Genomic DNA, 12,026 nt, shown 5'->3' with positions numbered 1-12,026 from the left:
GGATACCAATGCTGCTGCCAGGCCAGCCCCTTGCAAGCTACTGGTCTTTGTTTCTAATGTGTATAAAATGCAGGATGAAATTCAATGTTCCATTCTCCTTGCACACAGCTTTCCAAATGAAGGGCCCAGTTACCTGGAAAGGATGCCCTACTTTAATGTAACAACGATGGACTTCAGAGAGTATGACAGTCCAACACTCTGTCAGCCAGTGTAACGAAAACTGAGTACATGTTCGGCAAGGTTATAGGGCTCGAGTCTCTGGTATGCTCCTGAGCCATCCCTGAGAGGACAGCCGACTGCCCTGTTAAAGAGACTATTTAAGACCAGTGCTTATTTTGTGCTGGTGCTTTCAGGTGCTGAGCACTGGCACCTATTTCTCAGGGCCGGGTCTATTGAATTTTTCTCCGAAGCACAGCCAGCACCGTGCACAGGGCATTTTATTGCCAAGCCCCGGAGCAAGGCTTGTGCACCTGCACATTCAGATTTGGTTCATGCTGCCAGTGTGCTAGCATTGGTGCACCCCAGTGCCTGGTCTCAAGGGTGGGGGACAGGCAGGTGTGTTGTGTCATGCGCAGTATAAACGGCACGCACGATCAACTGGAAGCACATTTCAGTGGCACCAGCCAGTGGTCTGAGCTTTCCAGTCTAACTGAAGCTGCGAGATTAGGTGAATTGCGTGTGCGTTATTTTACACACAACTGTTATCCTACAGGTAACAGAGTGACAGAATAGTGCTCCTTGGCCATGGGACACCATTAATATATTCCTGCACAGCGGTACCTGCAGCAAACTGCCTGCCTCAGTAGCACAGACAAGGCCTTGCAGCATAGCAAAATACGGGAAGGAGCTGAGGGTGGACCGAATGTGAAAACTTTTCTTCCTGCCAGTCAGTTATTAGTAACTAAATTATTCGCTATTGATGGCTGTAAGGGTCCAAGCGTCTTCTCCACGGGAGTGCCAGGAAGCGTCGACAAGCCCAGCCCTTCCCCCTACACCTATTGCATCTATCAAGCACTAGAACGCAATGGTGGTATGGAGGGAAAGGAGGGAACAAAACAAGGTAAGGAAGGGTAAACACTGGACTCCTCTGGCTGGTATCCCTCAAGGTGAAGACAGGCTCTACAAGGGAATCGGTATGTTATATGCACAGTAACCACTTTCAGACAAAACAATTATTAAGCAGTGCACAGATTCTTACCTACGTGTCAGTGATAGCTAATATGTATTTAGTGAACGTGATGTGCGTGGCTCTTCTATTCCAGCAACAGGATACAAGAAGTGTATCTTTCTATAACAAGTATGATACATTAGCTACTAGGGACGTAGATAGTACTCAAGAATTGTAATGTAAGTTTCTCTTACCAATAGTAAGAACTCTGACTGTTCAGACGAGAGGCAATTTGAATGATTTAAATCTCATCTGCAAAAGGCAGCATGTTCAAAGTTAAAACATACTACACTGTTATAGTGTTGGAAGATTAAATGTGGCGCTGAATAGCGCCTTACCCGGTCTTCTTGCCCAAGTACTGTAACGTTTGCCAGTCTTCTCCGATAATACCAGGGAGTCCAAAAGAAAAGAAAAGAAAACAACAAATGAAAAGAACCTGGTGGACTACATCTCCCACAATCCCTCTAGGGCATCCAGGCAGGGGCTCCACAAGTCCGGCCAGCCGGCGGAACTACTAAGTGTCCGGCCGACGGGCGGAACCATGAATACCCCTGCCGAGAGTCCCACGAAGGTCGGGAAGATGGCTCTCCAACACAGGAGCTTGACAGCTCTCCACTGAGGGACAGCTTCGCAATAAAGGTAAAGGAACAAGGGGGCCGCCTCAGACTCAAAGTAAACACTGGGCGGTGCAATCAGGGAGCAAAACAGGGAACTGGTAGAAAGCCGGGGACCGAGGAAACGGTGGCGGGCTGAACAGATTCAGGAACGGAGAGCAGAGAGAGTGGAATCCACTTGCGGAAAGGAAGCAAACAACGGATGCAGCTCGGACGAAAGTGACGTGCTCGCTAGGAACAACAAACACTAGAACGCAAAGCCACGTGGTGCGGGGAGGTCAGGCCTTTATTTCCGACTCGCTCCCTGGGCGCATGCGTGCTTGAATGCAGCGCGATCAATGACCCCAGCACCGCCAAAACTAACCTACACGAAGGAATGAAAGAAGTTGCCGAATGGATGAAACTAAGCCGTCTGAAACTGAACTCAGACAAAACAGAAGTCCTCATCCTAGGTACATCCCCATCTGCATGGGACGACTCCTGGTGGCCGGAAGCCCTCGGAAAAGCACCCATCCCGACAGACCACGCTCGGAACCTAGGCGTCATCCTGGATTCTTCACTTTCAATGAACAGACAAGTCAGCGCCGTATCCTCTTCCTGCTTCAACATTCTTCGCATGCTCAAAAAAACATTTCGCTGGATCCCCCCCGACACAAGGAAAACAGTCACCCACGCTCTGGTCACGAGCCGACTGGACTATGGAAACACCCTCTACGCAGGTACTACCGCAAAACTCCAGAAGAAACTCCAACGAATCCAAAACGCCTCAGCCAGACTCATATTAGACATCCCACGCAACGAACACATCTCTGGTCACCTTAAAGACCTCCACTGGCTACCCGTCAATAAGAGAATCACTTTCAGACTGCTTACCCACGCACACAAATCACTCTACGACATCGGTCCAGAATGCCTCAACTCACGACTGTCCTTCTACACCCCCTCCCGCCAACTACGTTCTTCCAACCAAGCCCTCGCCACTGTTCCTCGCATCAACAAGACCACCATGGGAGGCAGATCCTTTTCATACCTGGCTGCTAGAACATGGAACTCACTCCCCGCCTACCTCCGCCTCACCCAGAACCACCTAGCATTCAGAAAGCAACTTAAAACTTGGATATTTGACAAGTAATCCCCCCCTTCCTAAGCGCCTTGAAACCCTCTGGGTATGTAGTGCGCTATACAAATTCTCTGACTTGACTTGACTGACTTGACAATGGCATTACAATAAGAATTAGAGTGAAATCTGGTTTCAGTGAGATTTGTCTAATACAGAGAACGCTTTATTTTAAATAAATCATGATAGGCGGGAAGTTTGCGAACAGTATACTGCATGTTACTGAGTGATAAAACATTCTGTCGAGAGGGGCAGTGTAATGAGGTGTGCGCAGGCAAAGGATTTGCTGACACTTACAGGGCGCATGCAGTTGAGAGAGCGCAAAACTGAATTAGAAATTGTAGGGGTGCACCATATTCACGAGTAGTCAGCACCCACATATATAGAGGGCTTTTAATTATGTTTAAATGTGATGTAGGGCTACAAATTAATGTGCCAAAACTCGCATAGAGCAACGCAAAGTGTTTTTGAAAGCATTAATGCCACGTTAACCTAGAAATGTTGTTTGCAGTGAAGTATTAATTAAATTAAGGGATGGTCAATAGATCATTATTGTATTAGCTGCCTTATTAAAATTCATTGTTGTATTCTTATAACGCGATAGAAGTGCTTAAGTTAGAAAATGTATTTTGCTTTAATGCTGAAGGCCTAAGTAACGAAATGTATTGCTCATGTTAGGATGTGATACACATAAACGTGCAGAGGCCTAGTCATGAAAATCGCGTAGGCCAGATTGAAAATGCTTGCTTGACATTAAACCATAGAAATGTTTTAAGAAAGCTGCTTTTAGCTAAAGTCAATTGCAACATTATGAAATTGTGAGCCGATTCACATGTGTTCCTTTGCAGGTGCAAGGCTAAGTAGAAATTGTAAAAGAAGGGCCCATTGTGTATGAGTGTTAGGATGGTAGACTCAGACATGGAGGAGTGACTGTGGAATTTAGGGAAGCAACTTCAAGAGAAGAAGAGTCTGGGACCCAAGGACGTTTCAACGGACAAGGATGGAGATGCCGTAGTGGAAATTTCTGAAAATCAACACCTTCGAGTGGGGCGTACCTTAGGGCGTGTCGTCCATATTGTGGGGTTTTGTATTAGGGACAGCACCCTGAGGGTAAAACAGAGCAGATGCGCATGAGGGCGAAGGAAGCTGTTGGTCAGGCAGAGAGAGCTTTGCTATGAGACAGGGGTTCTTAGACAAAGTCCGAACAAAGTGAGTGTACTTCTTTGGAAGTCACCACGGCTGACACCTTTGATAGGAGGGAACCTTGTTGAGTAGGGATGTCACTTAGTATAGTGTAGGGACAGATTAATCTGGATTTATTCCTTTCTTTTCAAATGCCTACTAAAACTCAGGTCATAGCAATTCTTGTGAGCCTGATGATTCTGGAGGCTGAATCTTGTATTGTTTCTTAGTCGATTGAGGCTTTTCCGTAGGATTATGTTTGTATTAGTGCCTGTTTATCTTCTGAACCTTTTGCTGAGGTGTTTATACACCCAACTGTTTTTGGCTTTATAATAAATCGTTAAACCCGATCCTTAGTCACTGGTTCTTTGGGGAAAGCAATGGGAATTGTTGAAGTTGATGGTAAATTGTTTGGTTTTTTGCCTTCTACACTCTATGACAGGTAAAAAGGTCTAGTCGACCTGTGACGGGATTCTGGAGAATGCTATTCTGATTCTAGAGAAATAATCCCGCTTTTCCAGTGTTTACCGAGCGGAGCTTTAACGACACAGAACGCACAGGCTTGTGGGGAAAGTGTTTGTATACTCATACTCACTCCTACCTGTCCCAGTACTGTCTTGTCCCTATCACACCCATCCTCTCCCTTCTGCAATGGGCACCGTTGCAGCCAAAAGCACCTTGATGAATACCTCCAATCCCTGCCACTGTGACTGTCCCCCACTGCTACCTCGTAGAGTGCCCCTCTCTCTACAGTGGCCTTCTCCCACTATCACAGTGCTCCTCTCTCCACAGTGCCTTTCTCACCTGTATCTCAGTGGCCCTCTGCTTACAGTCCCCTTCACCTCCGTATCACAATGCCCCTCCCTGCCACAGCACAAGATCATTCCTGTTACAGTGCACCTTGGCTCCAGCCCTCGCTGTCACAGCCTCCCCTCCCCACCATCGCTTTGATTAAAGCTTGCACTGGGCCCTGAGCATCCATACTTTAAGAGTTTGCACATGAGACCACGAAGCCCTTCTCAGTCTTGGCCACTCGAACCAGGAGGCTTTCCCATTTCCCCCCAACCAGAGAGAGGATGCATGGGGAATTGCAAAAACAACAATTGATGGACAGAATGCAGAACAATGTCATACATTCACCCCATTACAGAGATCTGGGCCTAAATCCATCGTTTTTTTGCACTTCACACCACCCCAGGTCAGACATGGCCATATGCAAATCAGCCTTGACCCTGTGCCTTATGGGAACAGTCCAGCCCGAACTGCCAAGCCATGTCTTTCCTGGACCAGAATCAAGCATCCAAGGACCAGTTTCTGGCTATCAGCCGTCATCAGCCTGGATAGCTTCACTCCAGTGGTGTGGAGACCATGGGACTCACGTCTGACTGGGTGTGAGTGTTTGATTCAGATGCTCCGTCCATCACCACCCCCTTTTGTACCGCTTTTGGCCGCCATAAGTGTGGTAGGGTATGCTCAGATATGAGTCCCTTGCTCACTTTGCCACTGGATTCAAGCAAGCCGGGCTGAAGATGGCTGGAATGCCAGAAACCGGTCCTCGGAAGCTTGTTTCCGGTCCAGGGAAGACATTGCTTGGCAGTTCGGGCTGGACTGTTCCCATGAGGCACAGGGTCAGACTGATTTGCATATAGCCATGTCTGAACTGGGGTGGCTGAGTGGGCTAAAGAACGGTGATGAATTAAACCCAGATCTTTTGACTGGGTGTGAGTGTTTGATTGATTCAGATGCTCCGTCCATCACCACCCCCTTTTGTACCGCATGGGGAATTGATCAGTTTTGACCTGGAGAAAAATAGCATTTATTCAAAACATGCTATCAGAGGGGCTAGACTGTTTTGGGTGCTATGTACCTCCCTTGCCCCACCCCCTCAAGCCTGCTGAGATCTACCCCACATTGTCTCTTCACCTCCAAACACCCATGTCCGGTAAACCCCTGCTGCATACTTACAGCCTTATGTCCCTGTTGAAGAGAGATCAGAGTTTTGTCTAGTTGTAGTTTTGACTGTAGTGCAGAGGGATAACGTAGAACATGTACCATGCAGATGACACAACTGTATAGCTTAGTGGGTTTCTGTTTTTTGTCACAGATGTTCTTTTGATACTTGCTGATCATAAATTACAATCCTAATATAGCACAGGCGGCAGAATCAGTTGAATTTTGTGCTTTATTAGTTAAAAAGTGTGTGTGGAAGTCTCTCTGAATGGAGTTGCATGTCTAAATTTGTTTGAAAATAGGTGGCAGTGGGAGTTTGCTACTTATAGCCTGATCATGTAATAGAACTATTTTTTTGAAGCATGAGAGCATGGTTCTCCATCAAAACGTAATCCCAATGGTATAACTGTCACTTTATTATGTTTTATCAGGAATACCTATTGTGAAGGCACAAAACTTCTTTTGATGGCATAAAACTTTTAAAGAATCGCTATTGTGTGTCTTGAACAACACTTTAATGCATTGATGAGACAGCCCAAGAATTATACACTCCTGTAACTCCTCAAATTTACATAATTAATCACTATATATTTAATAAAGCAGTGGTGAACACTTTTCTTGCTCTCCCTCAGTATCTGCTTTTCTTCCTCCCCTTCTCACCTCACTCCTTCCCTTTTTTCCAATCTTCCTTTACTTTCTGTCCTACATCCGCAAATTTTCTTAATCACCACCTCCCCTGATTAAATGCTTTCTCAACTTTCCATCTTTCCCTTCCACTTTACTCTTACACACTCCCCGCTGTCCACTCTTCTTCCCTTGCCTTTCTCCTCGTTTCACTTTTCCTTCTCATCACGTTCCACTCCAATCTTGCTATCCCATTCTCTGCTTTCCACATTTCACTTCACATTCTTTGTCTACCATATCTATCTTTGCCTTCGGACCTCTTCTCGTCCCTCACTCTCCCTTTTAATTTTTTCCTTCTTGCACATATGTTTATATCCACCCCAGGAATCTGTGTTCTATCTCAGGGTCATAAATTGAAATCTTGGTGTGGCCACTCAATCTTTCATCTTTAGATAAAATGAATGCAATTGAGCTGGGTAACAACACTTTTAATTAGGTGTCAAGGCCCCCTCTAGTGAATATGTGCTTCACAAACATACGTGGTGTGTTTCTCCCTCTATCCCTTAATTTCTTCCTTTCACATTCTTTTCTTATTTCCTCCTTCTTTCATCCATTACTTATTTCCTTAGTCCAGTGCTCCTCTTCCTGCCTGCATTTGTTGATGCCTTCTTTAATGTATTTCTTCCTTCATCCTTTCCTTTCTTTGAAACAGCACAGTACAAGCACATTTTCTTTCATTTGCAAAGCTGACTCAAGTTCTCAAATGACCTTTTCTAAAGCTGTATTTTGAGATTTACACACAGTCTCTAATTTGAGTTCACTTTTAAGTTACTGTCATAGGCTTCCTACATGTTATGTTATGTTATATTGATTTGTATAGCGTACTAATCACCCAGGAGGGTATCCAGGGGCTTGACAGGTGTGAGGGGCCAGAGGTGCTTTTGTGAATAGCCAGGCCTTCAGCTCCTTGCGTAACTCAAGAAGTGAGGAGGTGGCTCTGATTTGTTGACGCTTGTGGATGTGGGTGAAGCCAATAAAGGTGGTGGGTGGAGCTGGGGAAGTGGGTGTGACCACTATAAAAACTGTGAGCCCCTGCACTTCATATTTTACAAATTAAGCACTGTTTAAGACCGACGGTTTGAATCAGCTTTTTATCTTCTATTTAAAAATAAAAATAAAATAAAAGAAGAGGTTCCAGTTGGGGAATACCCAGGGACATCTTAAGGAGTTTGAGGGCCCTGGGACAGATATATTTTCAGAACAGCTTTGCGTTTGTGGTCCATTTTCAGCTTTTGCATACCTTCTTTGGCTAGACATTCTGCATGTATTACCATCTAATATTCAGGGAGAGTGATGTGCGTTTTCGATTGTGTAATTTAGCAGCAGCTCACTATTATTCTCACAAATAAAAATATTCTTTGCCACCCATTGCCATTTCTTATATGTGAAGTACTGTTTTCATCTAAAAAGAGTTTTTTATGGATGTTGCATAGTATTGAAAAACAAGCACATGTATCTACAAAATATCTGTAAGAGCCAACCACACATTACTAGTATTAAACAGAAGTTAAAGGAAAATGGTATTTAAAACAATCTGGGTTTAAAAATCTTTCACGGTCATCAGGGCAGGACTGTGGGGATTACAGAGCCCAATCTGGCCCTTGAAAGGCTGGGGCCAGAGCTCACTTTGCCCATGCTTAAAACGTCTCTGGTCTGAGTCCCACCCTAGTAAATGAACATTTTATAGCTTGGCCACTTAACGTGTTTATTTACTAAAGACAAAATGCTGGTGTTTCAGGAAAAAATCTGTGATTTGTTTCATGAAATTAAACTATTCTTTTGGGGAATTGAGCTTTTTTTTTCCAAGATTAACAGACGGTATTTGATAAAGTGATATATGGCTTTGAATAAACAGAATCATTTAGGGCCAGATGTAGGTGGCCATTTACCGGCCGGTAACGGCCGATTTCGGCCGTTACCGACCGGTAAATGGGTTTTTGGGATGTAGGGGGCCAATTTTACCGAATCTGTAAAATACTGAATCGGTATTTTTACCGATTCGGTAACTTCTAGATGTAGGTGGGACTCTTCTGAGTCCCAAAGGCCTTTCAGATTCGGTATTTTACCACCCAATTCAATTGGGAGGTAAAATACCGAATCCGGGTGTGCATGCACATGCGTGCAGGCACACCTATGCCATGTGACAGACAGACATGCCCTTAGGGCATGTCTGTGTGCCACATGGCAAACATGCCTGTATTTGGGGTGCTAGAGGGTGTCAAAGTGACACCCCCTGCACCCTTGCTAGAATCGGCATTTACCGATTCTGTAAATACCGAATCGGTAATGCCCATTGATTCCTATGGGCTTCAATGCACATAGGAATCAATGGGCATTACCGAATAGGTATTTACCGAATAGGTATTTACAGAATCGGTAAATACCGAATCTTAACGATTCGGTATTTACCGATTCTGTAATAGCTGCATTCCCCCCCTCTATTTTACCACTTCTTAAATACCGAATCGGTAAAATTCGGTATTTAAGAAGTGGTAAAATAGAATTACCTACATCTAGGCCTTAGTCCTTAAGCTGTTCAATTTGAAAGAGTAGTAAAGAAAGGCATGGTAGAGGTCTAGTCAACTGCTCAGGTAAAGATAAACTATCTGCATTTATGAAGCCCTTTGGCTTTTGCCCTATAGATACTAAAACTGCTAGAAAACGCCCCGTTTTACCACAATTTTCTCAAACTTCTCGTGGGACAAACGGGCAGGTGCGGACCGTGCAGGTGAAGGCTGTTTCCCGAGACTCCGAACGCTAAGGCGCCTGCCGACTCTTCAGTTTGCAGTGAGCGCTACAAGATACTCACTATTGCAGTGCGGTTTTTCATGAACCGGTATCCTCTTGCTACAGAAATAGTAAATGGAAAGAGCACACCTTTGTATTCTAAATTGAGAATAAATGCTTCACACATACCTGAGAAAAGCAACGATTTAAGGAGACAGTCTCTGTATATGATAAACGTTTAAGTAAGCTTTAACCCAAAAATGCTAAGAAGGTTTGGATGTTTAAAATACAAGCAATTGTTTGCACGATCACCGTCACAATCTAACAAATATTTGGATTGTTTGCATATTAAATTACATGTAGATATTTACGATAACATTAGGTGGTCTTGCAACGTTCTATTGAAATGAGCTTCCATAGACAAGTTGGTGCTTACAAATACCTGGTGGCGGGGACTGTATTTAACATTCGCCTCACAGATCTTCGTGTGCAGTGTACACAGCGCCTTGCTCCTCCGTGTCCTGCAGCAGAGGAAATGTCACTCGGTCTTCAAGGCGCTGTTGGACTCCCAGCCAGGACTGCGGCCGCACGGAAAGGGGAAGGCGAGCCCTAGACTCCCTTCCCGACCCTTTCTCCTTTCTTCTTACCTGTCCCTCCTCCATTCCGCTGCCCGTCTCCCGTGTTTCGTCCCGCCTCTCTTCTGCTCTTTTTCTCCCGCGTCTACCATGCCTTTCTCTGCCGTCAGAAGCCTCTTCTTTTCCCCATTTATCAGCTTAAATCGCCCGCTCCTTTACCCACGGTCCTTATTCCTATATTTTCATCCAATCTATAACCTCGTTCTCCCTCTGACATCTCCCTTCTTCCTTCACCCCCTGTTCAAACCCCTTCCCTCTCAGACAGTCACTACCTGGCGTGCGCCTCCTCCCCTCTTCCCTCACATTTACCCTCTTCATCCCCTTCTCTCCTAATCTTGCCTCTATTGCCCTCTCCTCCCTCACACACATACTCTGCTCCTCGAGGTAGTCTTGGGGCGGCCTGATGGTCCCCCGATCATGAGCTAAGATAGTAAGCGGCGGGGTCGGGCTCGGTTGCCCCAGATGAACAATATCCCACTTCGGCGCTTCCGGGTGTTTCCCCAGAGTTGTCACTTGTTTGTTTACCAATCCCGTAGCTACTAGCTCGGATCATACCATTCTGATGTGCGGGGTTCGTGGCACGTTTAAGGTATCCAAACACAGTGCCATTACAAACACGCAAATATTGCAAAGTAATCCAAAGGAGGCAGCAAGTGATGTATATATGTGTTTTCCCGCCGAGCTCGGTCTCGTCGCCACCTGTAGTTTTTGTTCACCACTGGCACAAGTCCAAGCGCTTCATACAGACCTGTTTGCGCTCTTTGCACCTGCGCTCCTGGCACACAGCTCTCACCTCCGTGAGCTTACTTAGCTGCGCGCTGCCATGGGTACTGGAACAAAGCCCAGAATAGCGGTGCTGTCACCAATGTTGCATCACTGAACGCAGGGATTGAGAAAAATCCAAGCATCACGGGAAGAAGAACTGTCACAAATGAGCTACGCAGCTACGCCCCTTCAGCAGGAGAGTGCCAAGGTGAAATACGTAGCCCGTGGTGTATTTTGGAGCACATTGTTGCAAATATATTACTAACACATAATGTAGTAGTGCACCGCCATTTACATACAGCAGATTTTCCATTGAAGTGATCACAAAATTCACACTGACATGCAGTTTCACTGATAAAACAATTTAGAGCCAGGTTTGGATTGGAATTAAAAATCGGCCAGGGCATGCTAAAAAAAAAGTGGCCCTCGTTTGCATATTGCCTTTCCGCAAAACACTGCTTCAGCGAAGTTTTAAAAAAAAGAAGGAGGGGTGGGGGTCTCTGACAGAGGCATGTTTTCTTAACTTTTCTTAGATTACAAAAAATGTAGGGAAACACACCTGAAAGTAGTATAGGTTGTACACTACTCGTCACCATGCTTTTTTTGACAGGTGGCCACGCCCCCTTGGCCCCGCCCCTTTTATAAAAAAACCTTGAAAAAAAATTTGAAAAAAAACTTGTAAAAAAAAACTTGAAAAAAAAAAACTTGGAAAAAACGGGCTAGGTAAAAAAAATACAAGACATGCCCGGGCATGTTCGGACATCGTTTTATATGTAGTTCAGACATGCCCGGGTATGTCATGTTTTAGAGTTTTTATGGGGCTCCATAAGCTGGACATAGGTAATGTAACGGCGAATTACGCGGATATTTCATATCATCACATTATTAAAAAAAATAATGATAACGCATTTTAGATAAAAAATTGCTTTTTATTAAATATAAAATCAAGGCACTGACAAGTTTTATTTCAGGGTAGTATTTGCAATTTAATTGAAATCATGTTTACATAACAGAAAATCACATTTTATGTCATTACAGTTTTTATTATATGGAATTACGTGTACTTGACAACATTTTAGTGACAATAGAAAAATTGAAAGAAATTCCAGCTTATGATTAATGAGGTAACTGTTGTTATCAAATACATTATGTCCAGTGGGATATAAATCACAGTATCGAAAGCA

At 44.7% G+C, this 12,026-nt stretch overlaps 1 long non-coding RNA gene across 1 annotated transcript in view; it reads right to left on the bottom strand.

Moving 5' to 3' along the window:
• LOC147659073 (uncharacterized) overlaps positions 1 to 10,199 on the bottom strand; it is a 57,837-nt gene extending 47,638 nt beyond the window's left edge. Inside the window, exon 1 of the long non-coding RNA XR_015307324.1 lies at positions 9,885 to 10,199. This is a non-coding gene — a long non-coding RNA (uncharacterized LOC147659073). The remainder of the gene's footprint in view (positions 1 to 9,884) is intronic.
• Positions 10,200 to 12,026: the final 1,827 nt, after the last annotated feature.

Source organism: Lissotriton vulgaris, unplaced genomic scaffold (genome assembly GCF_964263255.1).
Source record: "Lissotriton vulgaris unplaced genomic scaffold, aLisVul1.2 SCAFFOLD_921, whole genome shotgun sequence".
In the NCBI taxonomy this organism is placed as follows: Eukaryota; Metazoa; Chordata; class Amphibia; order Caudata; family Salamandridae; genus Lissotriton; species Lissotriton vulgaris.
This window is presented reverse-complemented; position numbering and strand designations above follow the sequence as displayed.